Source organism: Branchiostoma floridae, chromosome 4, assembly GCF_000003815.2.
Source record: "Branchiostoma floridae strain S238N-H82 chromosome 4, Bfl_VNyyK, whole genome shotgun sequence".
Lineage (NCBI taxonomy): Eukaryota > Metazoa > Chordata > Leptocardii > Amphioxiformes > Branchiostomatidae > Branchiostoma > Branchiostoma floridae.
In genome coordinates, this window is record NC_049982.1 from 21,676,230 (window position 1) to 21,690,573 (window position 14,344).

General features: G+C 41.5%; 1 protein-coding gene across 7 annotated transcripts in view; it reads right to left on the reverse strand.

The window, feature by feature from the left end:
* Positions 1-11,698, reverse strand: part of LOC118415055 (PR domain zinc finger protein 1-like) — a 38,960-nt gene extending 27,262 nt beyond the window's left edge. For 2 of the 7 annotated variants that reach the window (XM_035819451.1, XM_035819446.1), the window contains exon 1: positions 10,700-11,698. The gene's annotated coding sequence lies outside the window, so the exon portion shown is untranslated. Of the gene's footprint in view, positions 1-2,198; positions 2,397-7,535; positions 7,778-10,134; positions 10,648-10,686 lie in introns of those variants that run through there. The other 5 variants (XM_035819450.1, XM_035819444.1, XM_035819449.1 and 2 more) reach the window with 4 other exon arrangements.
* Between the last annotated feature and the right edge of the window lie 2,646 nt (positions 11,699-14,344).

The window sequence follows — 14,344 nt, forward strand, 5'->3', positions numbered from 1 at the left end:
AATCCTCACAAGGGAGGTCCTTTGAAATTTTGAAATCTGGGCCCTCTGAAAAGTCGTTTCCTGCATTTTTAGGGCCAAATTTTGCCAGTAGACTAGCGAGATTTGATGAAATTTCCATTAGTGAAAATATACACAAGGGTTTCAGCTTGATTTTGAGTGTTTCAGCTTATTTTATCGTGGGGGCGACGCCCCCACGACCTATTTTTTGTGGGGGCGGCCGCCCCCACTGCCCCCACGGTGCCGCCGCCACTGCTGTCCCACAACAACAACGTGTATCTATACAAAAGAGCCACATAGTAACACATTTAGTGAATTGTAGCTAACTTTGAATCTTTTTATCTGACATGTCCACACGAAAAAGAAGCCAAACTGCACAAAGTAGCTACCGCATCATCTAGCTATTTTCCCAGAGTTGTCGGAGACCATCCAAACTCCCCAGAGAATGAAACAGTGACCACCCGGTATGTTAGAATGTCATCAGGATGGTTCTGAATGGAGAAACAGACATGGGAAGTAGTTTCGTCCTGTACGGACTTGAAAACTTGTCATCACGATTGCTCGTTTTGATCCGCGCCCTAGATGTCAGTCAATCAGTAACACTACAACCTACAACCTACAACCGCCTATCTTTCCAGTGATTATCCATTCTAGATATCTTTATCAAGCACACGGGTCTTCGTTAACGGTGACTGATGATTCTGACGTTAACCTTTGCACTCTTATACCGAGTACGCTCTTAATTGGAAGGTGTGAAAGAAGTCTTTTGTAGTAAGTTGAATGTTTAGAGTATACCTGCGTCACGCGACTGTGCATTTACAAGAACTGGCTCTTTTGAAAGCGAAGTCTAATTGAGGAAACTGGTTGAAAGAGCTCGGTGCGAGAACAATGGTTTGGCGTTCAGAATGAATGTGCGCACTAGAATGTGGTCTTTAATCAGAGCCCAGGTTGTGTTGACGCATAACGTAAAGAGTTCGTTACCTCATTTAGCAAATATGTCTACTCTTACAGTGTGTACACTGTCCATCGATGAATGAAAAACTTCAGCACAAGTGAACATCGTGCAATATTAGTTTTGGAGAGTAACTAGGTAGTCTTAGTGTACATGCCAGTTTGATAAGTTGTTGTTATGTTTGATAAGTTGTTGTTCTGTTGTCAGATTAAGGGACGATTACGGCCGTCGCACAACTTTCTTTTCTTTTGTGGTAGGATTTCCAGCGAGGGTATGGCAGAATCGATTGTCGACAAGTATTGTATTCAACCTTTTTCTATGGTTGATGAATTCAAGTTGTACGGCACATCTACGACCGCCCCAAGACTTGCTGTCGCGACCCTATACCAAGCTATCATACGACTACTGTGATCGGGCCCATCACAGTTTGACTCCTAGTTTCTCGGTGACAGCGGTGCCTAACGCGCATCATTTGGAACGCGTGCCGCTTGATCGGGCCCGAATAACATTTCTTTGAATACCTGAGACAAAACATGTCGACTTGTCACGCCGTCCAGACGTGGCGGGACAAATACGCCCGTTTCCTTTGCTTGAAGTAACCCTGACTCCACAAATATTGATAGGACACCACCTAGAGCTGGGCCGGGTCGCGCAGGGGTCAGCAGGTGAATTTCCACGTAAAAACTTCTTACAACGTCCATTACCAGACTCCCATCTTACGACGCGATCACGTTTTTCGTAGGTCGCCCCACGATTTTTATGTTGCAGAATTTTTCAAGCAGGCTGTGACAGAGCCAGCCACCTACAAGGACCTAAGGCAGCCTCTTCCGTAACAAGACATCTGTACATTTTTTACGACACATGCTCACAGTGAGTGATCGTACGGCGATCGCACGACATGACCAAGACCAAAGATGTAACAAGAACAATCAAACCGCTATAAATCGTCGCGATACTAGTTTAACACCCCGTATCCTTGATCAAAGACATGTACCAAAAGGCTTCATTTATTACTGATAAATTATGAGACAGAAATAACCTACATTGAATGCAATTGTATAAATCCTGTTGAGATATGGAAATATGTGCATGCACAACAAAATAACTTCTTCTTGTCTATGTTCTTCAGAACGCCATGAGGTATAATCTCTTAAAAAAGCGCTAAGAGATACCCATACAGTAGTTCACCTTTCACCTATATTTCCAGGTAACTCTAAGAAAGATATAAGTTTGTTGTTTTTTAACGTACCTCGAGTTTATCAAGTCCCGGCCTTTCTCTCTACGTTCCTTTGAATAGATCCTTTGATGCACTTCTCCCGAGCAAAGGCGTGCACGTATTCACTCCAAACAAGACGAAATTGTGTTTCTAAGAGTAAGTTGTGGAATTCGCTCCGTTTCAAAGAACTGCACGCGCCCCGTTCCAAGTTGCGCCAGGCCGCCGGTTTATTGTTTTACAAGCTTTGTGCCCTTCTTGTCCCCTGGCTCACCCCTAACCTGGGCGAAGGGTACGGAAATCGGGGTCAGTCAAAGTTCAGTGTACGAGATCACCCTTTCCGTATCAGTTCAGTGTGCGGTGTGACGATATCAAAAAGGCACAACGGTCAATTTGTGTAAATAATTACGGACGTACATGGTGTAGATATTCACGTGTTTTGAAATTCGAAGAACTGGACTTGACATTTTTTCTTAACGTCCTTAAGTTCCCTGTGCTCAGGTGAACTTAGATTTGAAGTGAAACGTTACATAACCGTTCAGTAACAGCCAGTAGTAGAGTGTGAGAAATACCCGTACAAGTTGAAGTACAGGATGTTGTATGTTGGTAGTACTGACTCGATTCTTGCCTCTCATGATTATTTAGAAACGTGGAACGATAAAAGATTAAGTGTGAAAATATTGATTAACGAAAACAGATTGTACGTTTGATCTAGTGTACTTTAAATTTCTTATACCGACCCGGCCTTCAACAAAGACAGAAATAGTCTGGTATTCAAAGTAATCAATGTACAATTGTGGCCTCAGTACATGTTTGATATTGTAGCTACGCAAAGAACACTTTAATGGCCCTAGAGAATATACCAAACAAATCGTGTGCAAAAACTTCTCGTTAACCCAATTTCTGACCCACCGAAAAAAAGTGCCAAGTCACCATAGTTAGTACTACAAGACCCTGTATTCTGTTTAAGTAGGGCGCTTTTTGAGTTTCATTGAAGATTTCTCTGACATAAACTATACAATTTCTAAAAGTATATACTTTGCAACTGTCTTTAGTATAATACAGTTTTTTAATGCAACAATGCTTTTCGATTTTCTCCAGGGGGATGCTATATCTTTGATAACAAGTGACATATCAATTACAAGTGGATTTAGTCACTATATGATATCAATATTGATAAATATAAAAAAAATATGAAACATTTAGTTGCAAATCTACAAAGAGAGAGAGTAACGTTTTTGGTAATAGCGGACATGTTGTGTCATAAACAACAAGGTAGTTGAACTTTGTAACGATGACGGCGTGTTTGTGAAAAACGGGGCCGTCGGGTCGTGGCCGACTTTAGCAAACATCTGATTCACCAACTTGTAAAGGCACGTGCTCTTTCACCTACAGACCGCTCAACTCTGCGTGACACCGCCACACGGTAAGTTAGTACGTCTGAAAAATCGATGCGCGACATGTTCGCATTGATGCGTATATATGACTGTGAAAGAAAAAACAATGACTTTGAAACAATGAGATCACCTGATATGGCCCAAGTCATCAGGAGATGCTAATCTTTGGTGAAGATTTTTCCCGGTGTAACGTCTTGAACTCCGTGTAAAGGTCCAAATTTTGCTATAGGAACAACATCACCGGTGAAGCCACATTTCGTTAGTCTAAAAGAAATATGAAACACGAACGAAAGGTGGCTGTCTCGTCTGTTTGAAAGTCAAAATTGCTTTCAAGTTAATCAAAGTCCTTACGTGCATATCATCAATTTCTTATACATGAGATCTGACCCTTTACCTGCGGTATTCACAGTACTACTACTACTACTACTACTACTACTACTAATGTCAGTCCAGTGTCTGAAATGTGTACTTGATTCTGAACTGGTAGAAGTCAAAGTTAACCATTCCGCGCCAGGTATCGAAAGAAACTGCAAATTGAAAGATAATGTACTATACTTTCTCCTACTTTGGGAGGAGTGTTCTTCTGCCAACGTTTATTGAAGTAGAACAACCTTAAATCTACTTTTTGCTTTGTCAGCTGAAGATAAAGACATTAACTGGGAAGACGCATGGCCGGACCAAAGTTTAAACTCCAAGTAGTGGTGTGATTTCATGATGAACCAATAACATTTCGTGTTACATAAGAACTGACCCGACACACGCACACCAGCCAGCTAATCTCCAAGTAGATGTTAGGTTTATGTTATTATTACTGTTGTTTGACAGTTATCTCCAAGCAGATGTAAGGAAATGACAACCGTCAGCTCTGTGATGCCTGATGTAACTAGATTTGCTAAGTCTGGTGTTTGAATTTATGGCAAAATAATCAAGAGTTCCAAGACCTCATGCCTCCGTAAAATATCCGAGTTTGTTGTGTGTCTTGTTTGATTGTAATTTGAATGTCTGTCAGCTGTAGAAGACTAATTCTATCAACCAAAAACTCCACTTCCTGTCACATTAGAAACTCTGGCCTTTCACCCTTTTCCCTGTCATTCCGACACGAGACGCGCCTATATTAGCTTCACTATATTTCATGTGGAAATAACTGCGGAAACACAGGCAGACAGACAGAAATGAATACTTCCCTACACTAAGGTGACAAGTCCGAGGCGTTATATTTGAAGGAATTCGAAGGGTTGGACGTGTCTGTAGTAATTACCGATATGTCACATGTGGACTCATGTCTATCATCTAACGCGTCCACGCCTCTTGTGACTCTTTCGGTCACAGTTGAACTATCCTGAAACTACGTCATGGTCCATAGCCGAAATACTGTGTACGAAATAGTTTTTGTCGCGGATGAAATCATGGGTAACTTGTCGTGATAGTCCGTCAGAAGTCTGACGTCAGTACTTCAGAGTCAGCTTTACGGACACCCGGGGTCGTGTCGGTGTGAAGGCTGAAGCACATCAAGAGATAAAAGGTCACCGTGAATATTTTTGACACATGGCAATTACGTCACAAGCCTAAGCATGTGGTATGCTAAGAGAAACTGACCTCTGACACATGGGAGCTAACTACAAGATCTAAATGTGGAGGTTGGTGTGCAGTCAGGGCTCCAAGCGCAAGAGGATTTTTTTACCTCCTTGGGTAAACAATGTCGATAAGTCCCTTCTATCCAGTCGTATCGCATGCGGAACTACATCTCAACTTACGAAATTTGTTTTAAAGTACGCATAAAGCATTCTTAAATCATACGTACTTAGAGCATACTTTTGATTTCCCTCAAAACTAATAAAGAAACGTAAAAATGAACACAAAATCCACTTCAAACTCTACCTAGAGCATTGATGGAAGGACGCTGAACCTGCACACGTAGACTCACCATACTCCAATGGAGTGGCTGTCCATAATACTTTTGATACAAAATGGCATAGTTATGCGTGCTTTAAAGCATGATTGGATATGATTGGATTACGCGCAGTGTTATGTTGACCCGAACCCCCCTTCCTTTTCCACGTTTAATAGCCGTTTTTCTCCGAGCTCATAGATTTATATTTTGTTTGTTGACCGCTTGGCTATCGTTTCTGTGCGCGTGGAAGAAAAACAAGTCATCAATGCTTTGTCTCAGCTATTTAGCAGGCATGCATCCGTTAGTGCTCTGCGCAGACGTCGGTAACCCTGTACCACAGTAAACCATAGGAATCGTAACTCACACTACAACTGACCTACATTTAACCTTGAAAACAAAGCTTGAAGGTCTACAAGTCACCTTGAGATGGAGACACAGACGATCGGAATAACGCTGAAGTCCGACTCAATGGAGCCTGTTTTATACGTAACTTAGCAAGTACCCTTCTCCCAGACTCGACTTTCGAGTAACTTCCAAACCATGCTCAAGTCGGTCTTGCTTGGGGGACAAATCGCGCTTTCTTGTGTGCAAATTCATGGAGTCGTGTATAAACCCATCCTTTGACTCTACGAAATTCTGTTGAGTATGCTTAAGTAGGTAACTTTTATGGATGACATCCGAGCGGGCAGCGATTTTCGCCAGATTAAAAAAAAAGACATTTCGGTCCCATTAGGTTATGGTCCGCATGACAATATAAATGCCGAAAATGGAAAGATATGACGTGTGGTACCTTTGAGTGTACTTGAAGAGACACTAGCGAGGTAGCGTAGAAGTGTAACTAAGCTATATAGTTCTGTACTTATAGAAATGACGTCACTAGTGTGCTATCCTCGAGCGTAGCTGTAGTTTTACATGGCTACTAGACTAGCGCCACTTTCTGCACTTCTTGATTACAGGAATTAAAGACTTGGTGATACAAGGTTTTGTCTTCTCAATTCTTGTATTGAGTCTGTAGGGAATGTCATGAAATCAAGATACTGTGGCCTTTCCCTTGACACATAAAGCCATTTAATGAGGCGTATGATATGCAACGGCTGCAACCAGTACGGAGGAAGGGCAACCTTAATTTACAAGACTACTTAATAATGTAATTATAGTTGCTGGTAATATAGTTGTAGAAATTGACCAAACAGGGTGAATGATCTGTCATTTGGAGGGGGTAGCTTCGCTATAACTCATTTGGTATTAAATCAGTTATACACCCTACTTGTCCACTTTCAGCACTTTTTGCTTGTTTTGCCAGCACAGAAATGGGACCAGTGGCGACTCGGCCTCCCTAAACTATCACGTACATACGTCATGTCCTGGAAACTTAGCGAACATCCCACACAATGCCGAGATCGAGTTTCCAACATGCTGGAAGTACAGCACTTCAACTTGCTTCAAATCCCTGTTAGGTGTTGCTGAGTGCATTGTTCTAGACTTAACTCCCTCCCCACCGACGCCGCCATTGTTATTCCACATTCAAGTGTATTAAGAGCACCACCCAGTATTGTATATCAACACTCGCTGGTGTACAAAAGACTGCAGGTTCAAGTTTAGCGTGAATAATGGTAACTTTGTAATCTCATACCGTTCCACAAGTTTGAGCTAAACTTACTTCACAATTCTCCCCCAGGTAGAGTAGGGTTTAAGGACCAATTATGTCACAAAAGCTAAGGATTTTTGTATTTCACTGAGCACACACCCATATTATGTGACTTATATTGTTATTAGAGACTGGGGATTTGCGCCGTACACATGTATCTTCTACAACTCACAAAAGGTGACACGTCCGCAGTTTCAACTGCAAAGATTCGAAATTTACAGACCCTTCAAAACAACTAGTCCTGACTAAAAGTGGGGAAACACGCCGAAGTACCTTTACAATGCCATCTTTTAGACTTAAATTTGGAAGTATCCTAATTGTTTTGGCATTATGATCAAGTCCTCCACTTTCCAAGACCTTTACAGGAAGTAACAGCAAAGATACCGCTTACACATTGAAAGGGGATTTTAAGAAAAGGTAAACAGAAAAAATCTCACCTTTCTTACCAGTGCTAGTAAGACGGTTGCGCAGTTTCTGCATATAGGTATATAGACAATCATTGTCTGCAAAACTTGTTCAACTTCTTGGAACAACCTACAGCCGCGGGCAGCGCAGACGAACAATTATATGATATATCATGTGGGGAGGGGACGTTCCAGAAAGTTCTATGTTCCTATAATTGTTACATTTCAATCTACTGCTTTACCAAGCAGAAAGCACGCTTCATCTACAAACTCCATGGATTTGATATATTACTTCAACGTCGTCATGTCACCTACTCAGTAACTTTAAAAAACCTAATACTTAACACAAACACAAGAAACGTTCTAGTACGGAGTTGAATCTGTGACGTTAGTAAAAATAACTTTGAGACGACCTTAATGAAGGCGTTTTAGAAAATCACCTTCTCGTTCACTATTTCTAATACACTTTCATTTTGAGCTACTGCTACTTTTAACGCCCATATCTAATGACTTACACACACAGGAATGTGATAGAGCCGCAATATCTCTCTCTATATATGTATATTCTGCATTATCTATTTTACAGAATTCTGTATCTGTGTCTGTAGAGCCGGTATAACCACATTTCGATGTAACACACAAACTCCGCAGGCAAGCGGTGTGGCAGCAGATTTTGTACATGACTTGCTGTTTCCATATCTACTAAATGTAGTCTCCATCTTTCCTACATTACACAAGCCAGGCACTTCTTGAACCAAGGCAACAAAAAATCAGATGTCTACAACTAAACTTTTGTTGAAGACGTACATTAAGTCTGACGAGCCCTAAGGTGATTAGTCTTTTGGCAGGTGTCCATTTTTAACACTAGAACCGCCCGATAATTACAGTTGGTCATAAGGCGTGTTTAAATGATTGAATGTGAGAGTTCATATGTCAAACTAAACACAATGGCGGGCACTCATTGATATTTCAGCGGTGTACAATTGGCACCCGGCAATAAATCTTCAGCTTTCACAAAAATTATAATTATGCCAAAAGTCTTTTGCTAGTTTGCACCAAGCATGTGTATCCTAGCTATGTGTTCACTAAAGTGTTTATTACAGTTATCACATTCAATATTTCATAAGATTATAGAGGTTGATACACACACACATGCACACACATACAGATGCAAATACATAGTATGCAAAGATAGACACACGCGCACACACGCTTTCCCTTAGATCTATGACTTTAATGAAAAGCGACCTGCAGGCCGATTTGTGCTTTCATGAATAAACAAAGATCAAACAAACAAACAAAAACATACACATACTAGTATGCGCAAACAAACGCATGTACATGCACATACGCAAACGTGTGGGCACACGCTCACACACACACACAAATGCAAACACACACACGGACAGAGACATGATTCAAAAGTGGGAAATAGTGACGAAATTGCTTATACCAATAACATTATATTCTACACCAATGACATCATATAATGTCATTATTTAGACATGGATATAAGCTAGGATTACAACTCAATGCTTACATATATCAAGAAAATGAAGCCAAAGAAAATCAAGAAACAATCCAATGGCAATAAGCATGGCATTTTTTCGCTTTGTTGCCTGACATCCATCCCAAACGGTGTTGATGGATGTTGTTTTAGATATATGTTTTGGCGATCGAAAACACACATGAGCATCCATTTTGATTCTGATCACAAGTCAAGTAACAATAAATATCGGACAAGAAAAAACAACCTTTTCTAAGAAAAGAAGATAGCTTTTACTCGAAAATAAAAGCGGGTATTTCCAAAACTTCATTCTTTTGTCAACCAAATCCCCCAGTCTACAATAATGAGTGACTTTTTTTTAGAAAGGCTGTCTTGCAAAGTTAACTTCTTGCAACATAGCGAAACTTGGTTATCCGCAAACCCCATATGCGACACAAAACGCGGGTGTATCCTGTGATAGCGTCCGCCATTCACTGTAAGATAACTTTCTCAGAAAGAATTACCTGATCCCAGGAAGGTTTGATCCCCCACACTCCGTAAATAGAGCGTGTGATCTAAGCTTGTCGTTCTTAAACCTTCACAGAAATGTACTTGTTTTCTGTGAAACCTTTGACACGGTAAAAACGCGCGGAGTAGATTGCGGGTGGCTAGCCACGCGATTGAGCGGGACTGTTTCTAAACAATCCAAACATCTTTTTCTTTTGTTTGGCCGCGTTTAAGAGACATTGGTAACAGTTTAACTCCTTGTTAAAATACACAGGGTTCTCTTAATCTATTTTCCCACAACGACGTCGGCCATAACCAATTGTAAAGCAAGACAGGATGCATTTGTGAGTGCACAAATCTTAGACGTTTAGACTAGCCATGGCTGAGACAAAAGCGAGACCAGGAAGTGGTGTGGACATTCCATCCGTGGAGTTTTAAGAATATAGCTCATTAAAATGGCACGCCACTTTCCCCGTGCCTGCTCACCTGTGTGTGCACAGTTTAAACTGTCGGCCTTTTCTCTAAGAGAAACGCAGCGTGACTAGCCCGACACGAGAGGACTCTCTCCTGCTAACAGACCCAACTACCATCTACCATATTCAGTGGCAGGAAATCGGACGGAAAAGCTTAAAACCTTACCTCCTTGGCGAGCCCAGGCATGTAAATTTGAATATCTTTTGTGGAAAAACTTGCTCGACACGACCGCTTAATTGCAGTCCCCTCTCTCTTGTTGGAGGCGCAAAAAGTAGGGCACTGCGTATCGACCACTTAGTTCACTTAACACCGTCATTTGCATAAAGGCCCACACTTCCTAGAAACTAGATGACACTTAAAATTCCGACACTCGAGACTGTTGGAGAGGTCGGATTTTTGCTCTCGTCAAGCGACTGGCATCCGGGAGATTTTCTGACCAAATTTCCTGTCAGCGCAGACGACAGAACTCTCCCGGCCGGCGGGAAGTCGCAGACGTGTGGGGCGGTAAATTTGCGGAAACCCGCGCGCGAAGTTTTGGAACTGGCAGCCTGCCCGCGTGCCTGTACATACATACATGTCTGTTAGTATACACCGGTCTCGTGTTATCGCTGTTTAACACACCTCTAAACAACTACCGTTAAGTCTATCTCACTCCAACAGCCGATACCGTGCCCGGACCGTGCGATATGGAAAGTGCCAGATGAAAGTGAAACACACCTGTTCGCCTCACCTGTCGTCTAGAACACCTGTGCTGCGAGTCGATCCTGTCTTGAGGGTAGACGCAAAATGGCGACCCTTGTCAGGCAGAGGTCAGACGTCACGTGATGACAGCCTGAAAGAAGGACGCGGATCAAGTGTCAATAAAGCGGATAAATTCTACTCGACCCCTCCCCACTTCTCACACTAACACCCAAGTCGCCTATTTCTCAGTACAAAGAACAATTTTTAACTCCCGTGTGAAAAAATGTCTTTCAACTCCCATGTGAAAATAATGCCCCGAATTTCTTCCTGTCAGTTTAAATATACAAAGATGAAAATACGTGTACGGTAGTTATTATGATATCCTTAGCACTACATATTGAATTCATTTCGATAGCAAATTAAGAATTGTTCAAAATTAATCTTAACGATATCTCTCGAGAAAATATCAAATAACAGCCGTTTGGGAACTGATTGCATAACGGTGTAAGATTGCACAAATTCAGCTTTAAAATCATGGCGCTTAAATAGTGAAACGATACTGTTCCTGAAAACGACATCTTTTATGGCAATAACAAAAGAAAGAAAAACAAATTATGACGAATATCGAAGCACAGAGGGAAAGTGATATCGTCGAAATAGGAAGAATAGAGACAGCTTTAGTTATGTAATCCTACTGTGCCAGGTGCTGTTGGCGGAAAGCCCTCAGTCAAACGCTCATATTGTGGCCGCTCTAAAAACTAAGATTTTTAACAGACACAAGAACTACGTATACTTCATCCATAATAATGTATCCATTAATTACACCCCCGCCCCGCATTACGAACTTTGATGCTTTCCTTTATTGTTTATTGCTTCACTTTTCATTGTTCCGGTCGTCCTTTTTAGTGACAATTTGTGTACAAACGCATCAAAGTACATTATAAATTGGAGGCTCACAATTGTTCACTGTAGTCGTCGAATCAAACTGATGTACCATTTTGGGCGCAAAGTCTGCCCCTCATTTTTTTTTTACACAATAGGTTGGGACTTTTCAAAATAATTTCTAAACGTACCTGTTGAACTTACCTTAGCGAAGTGCCAGCGGCCCCATGATGCACTGCGCACCATCTCCAGCAAAACAGCTCGACCTAGTTTTTCCATATATGGTTATCTTTGCGGGGGACCAGGGAAACAATCGACAGGTGGACTTTGGCAAAACTGATCTATATACAGTTCTTTAAATAGACAGTTGGCGGGCTCTTCGCAGTCAACAAACAAACCTGGCGATGTTGACGGATCTAGAGGTTTAAAAAAATAGGTCAGCTGTTTATCATTTGGGCGGACATACCATAGAATCCTTCGTCCAACCCTACCTTTTTTCACCCTTTCTCTCTCTCTCTCTCTCTCTCTCTCTCTCTCTCTCTCTCTCTCTCTCTCTCCCCGCCCCCTCTCTCTACGACCATCGCGTCTACTATATCTCCCTCCTTATTTTAATCTCCTTGGTCCAATGACAGGCGCCCCGTCATTTATTATGCCCATAGATTACAGACAGGTGGTGAAAAAAACTGTACGCAGCGCAATAGAAACACTCATGTTTTAATGGTAATGCCTTTAGGACGTAGCATCAGTAACGTTACCATTGTTGTGTAGTGTCGCCAGATGGCGCTGGTGCACCACCATGATGTAAGAGTTGCTAACGTTACATGCTGAATTTAAAGTCCAACCACAGAGGTCAACTTGGTCCAACTATTCTAAGGGTCTCTCTATCACGGCCAGTTCGTACAAACGATCCAATACGCCGCAGTGTCCGTGAATTCTTCCATCTTGTCCAGCTTCCTTCCCTCTCCTTCACAAGGATGTTTAGTATTCTCCTCGTTCGAAGTCTCGCCAGCTGCCGTCTCTACATTCTCCTTCTGCTGTGGTTCCTCCGAGTCTTTGGCACTGTTGGTCGAGACTCCGTCGCTTGACCGAGCAGTGTCTACTTGGTGGTCTGTGGTTTCGTTGGACGTATCGGGTTTATCTGATGATGCCCCCATCTTTTATACCTAATGGCGAAGAAAAGTTAGAGTGAGGTACGTGTAGGTTGCGCTTGCCATGGCCTCCTTGCTATGATGACGCATGTGAGAATTTTCATCTGAATATGGACACGAATGGTATATTGCGCAGTTACTTGCATTTCATTTAACAAAATTTACAAAGAATATGAACAGAGAAGGCGAGGTTGTAAAATTACAGGGAACATACAAAGGATTAGGCCGAAATCAACTTTAGAATGACTAGAATCGACGAGCACCCCTCTCCCTCCCCCCAAAGCAGGTTTGCTGCTTTCGTTGCAAGCGCACGTGTATGTGGCAAATAATTTACCTTGCTCATTTTATTGAGATCATGCTTCAGATGTAGGCGGTGTCCCGGCGTTGTCTCATTGGGACAACACAGTGCAAAACGAGTCAATTCCAAGACACCATGAGGGTTTTTAGGCGATATTTATAATTAGTCTGAATTATTTTGAATAAAAGAATATCTGAGCCACAATAATTAAATTATTTTTAAAAAATTGACTGAGAAAGTACTCATATATTTGAATTCCTTTGAATATTTTAGAAACATTTTGAAAGTAACTGTACAAAAATATCTTTATTTAGAATAATTGTGAAACCTCTGTGTGATTATTTCAATTTTACAAATATTTACAAAAAATGGTAAACCTGGCCAAATGGTTAAATTAGTTTATTGCCCCCATAAAAGTAAGCCCTATTGTTGTATCTGTATATTTTTAGATTTCACTGCTGGGCACTGGTGGATCCTTTGTGGTGGACCATTGTTGCATGGCACCCAACCATACTTTGCAAGGATGTGTGAATTGCTATCTTCCCTGCCCACTGAAGCATTTACAAAAAATGGTAGAAAATGGTAAATAATGGTAAAATGCTGTTATCATTATTCAGAAACCATTAGAAGTATCCAATTCCACACGATGAATATTTCCAAAGTTTAACAGGACCAGGGAAATATTTATAAAGTTGAAACAGTGTTACAAATATTTCTGAAGTATCAAATGTCCTAGACATATAATTACAAAACTTTAAAATTAATTCTAAACAAAGGCAGCAAACATCCGCATGGTGTCTTGGAATTGACTCTATACGCACGTAATAACCAGTCTCATGAGTCTGCGCTGCTGTCACTTCCGTGTTGTCGTGGAGTGACCTCTGACCCGTGATGCCCCTTTATGACTCACAAAGGTACTGCAGCCGCTCTCTGACATACATGTTATGTACCGTATGTTTTGCTGTGAAACGTGATAGAATTTGTTCATGGTCAAATGTTCCCCATGACTTTGCAAGGTGAACAAGGTACAAATATGATATTCATTATTCAGATCCGAAATAAAATTCCGGGCAAGATAGCTGGGGGATTTGATATACTAGTCGAGCAAATCCTGGGACTTAGGGAGTGAAAAGTTTATTATTGTTTATTAAGTGTGATGTCTACTAGAGAGTACCATTTTTATTACGGTCAATAAGACCTCCCAACATCTGCTTGGGGATTTTGTCAGATTGGTTTGCGACATTCGGTTTCTCACGTGTGCCTCTGCATTCGTAGATAAGAACCTTGAGCTTTGCGGACGGAAATCTCGTCTTGAGACAAAAGGCCAATCTTCATTTTACTTTTAGTCCCACGGACCGGACGTCTT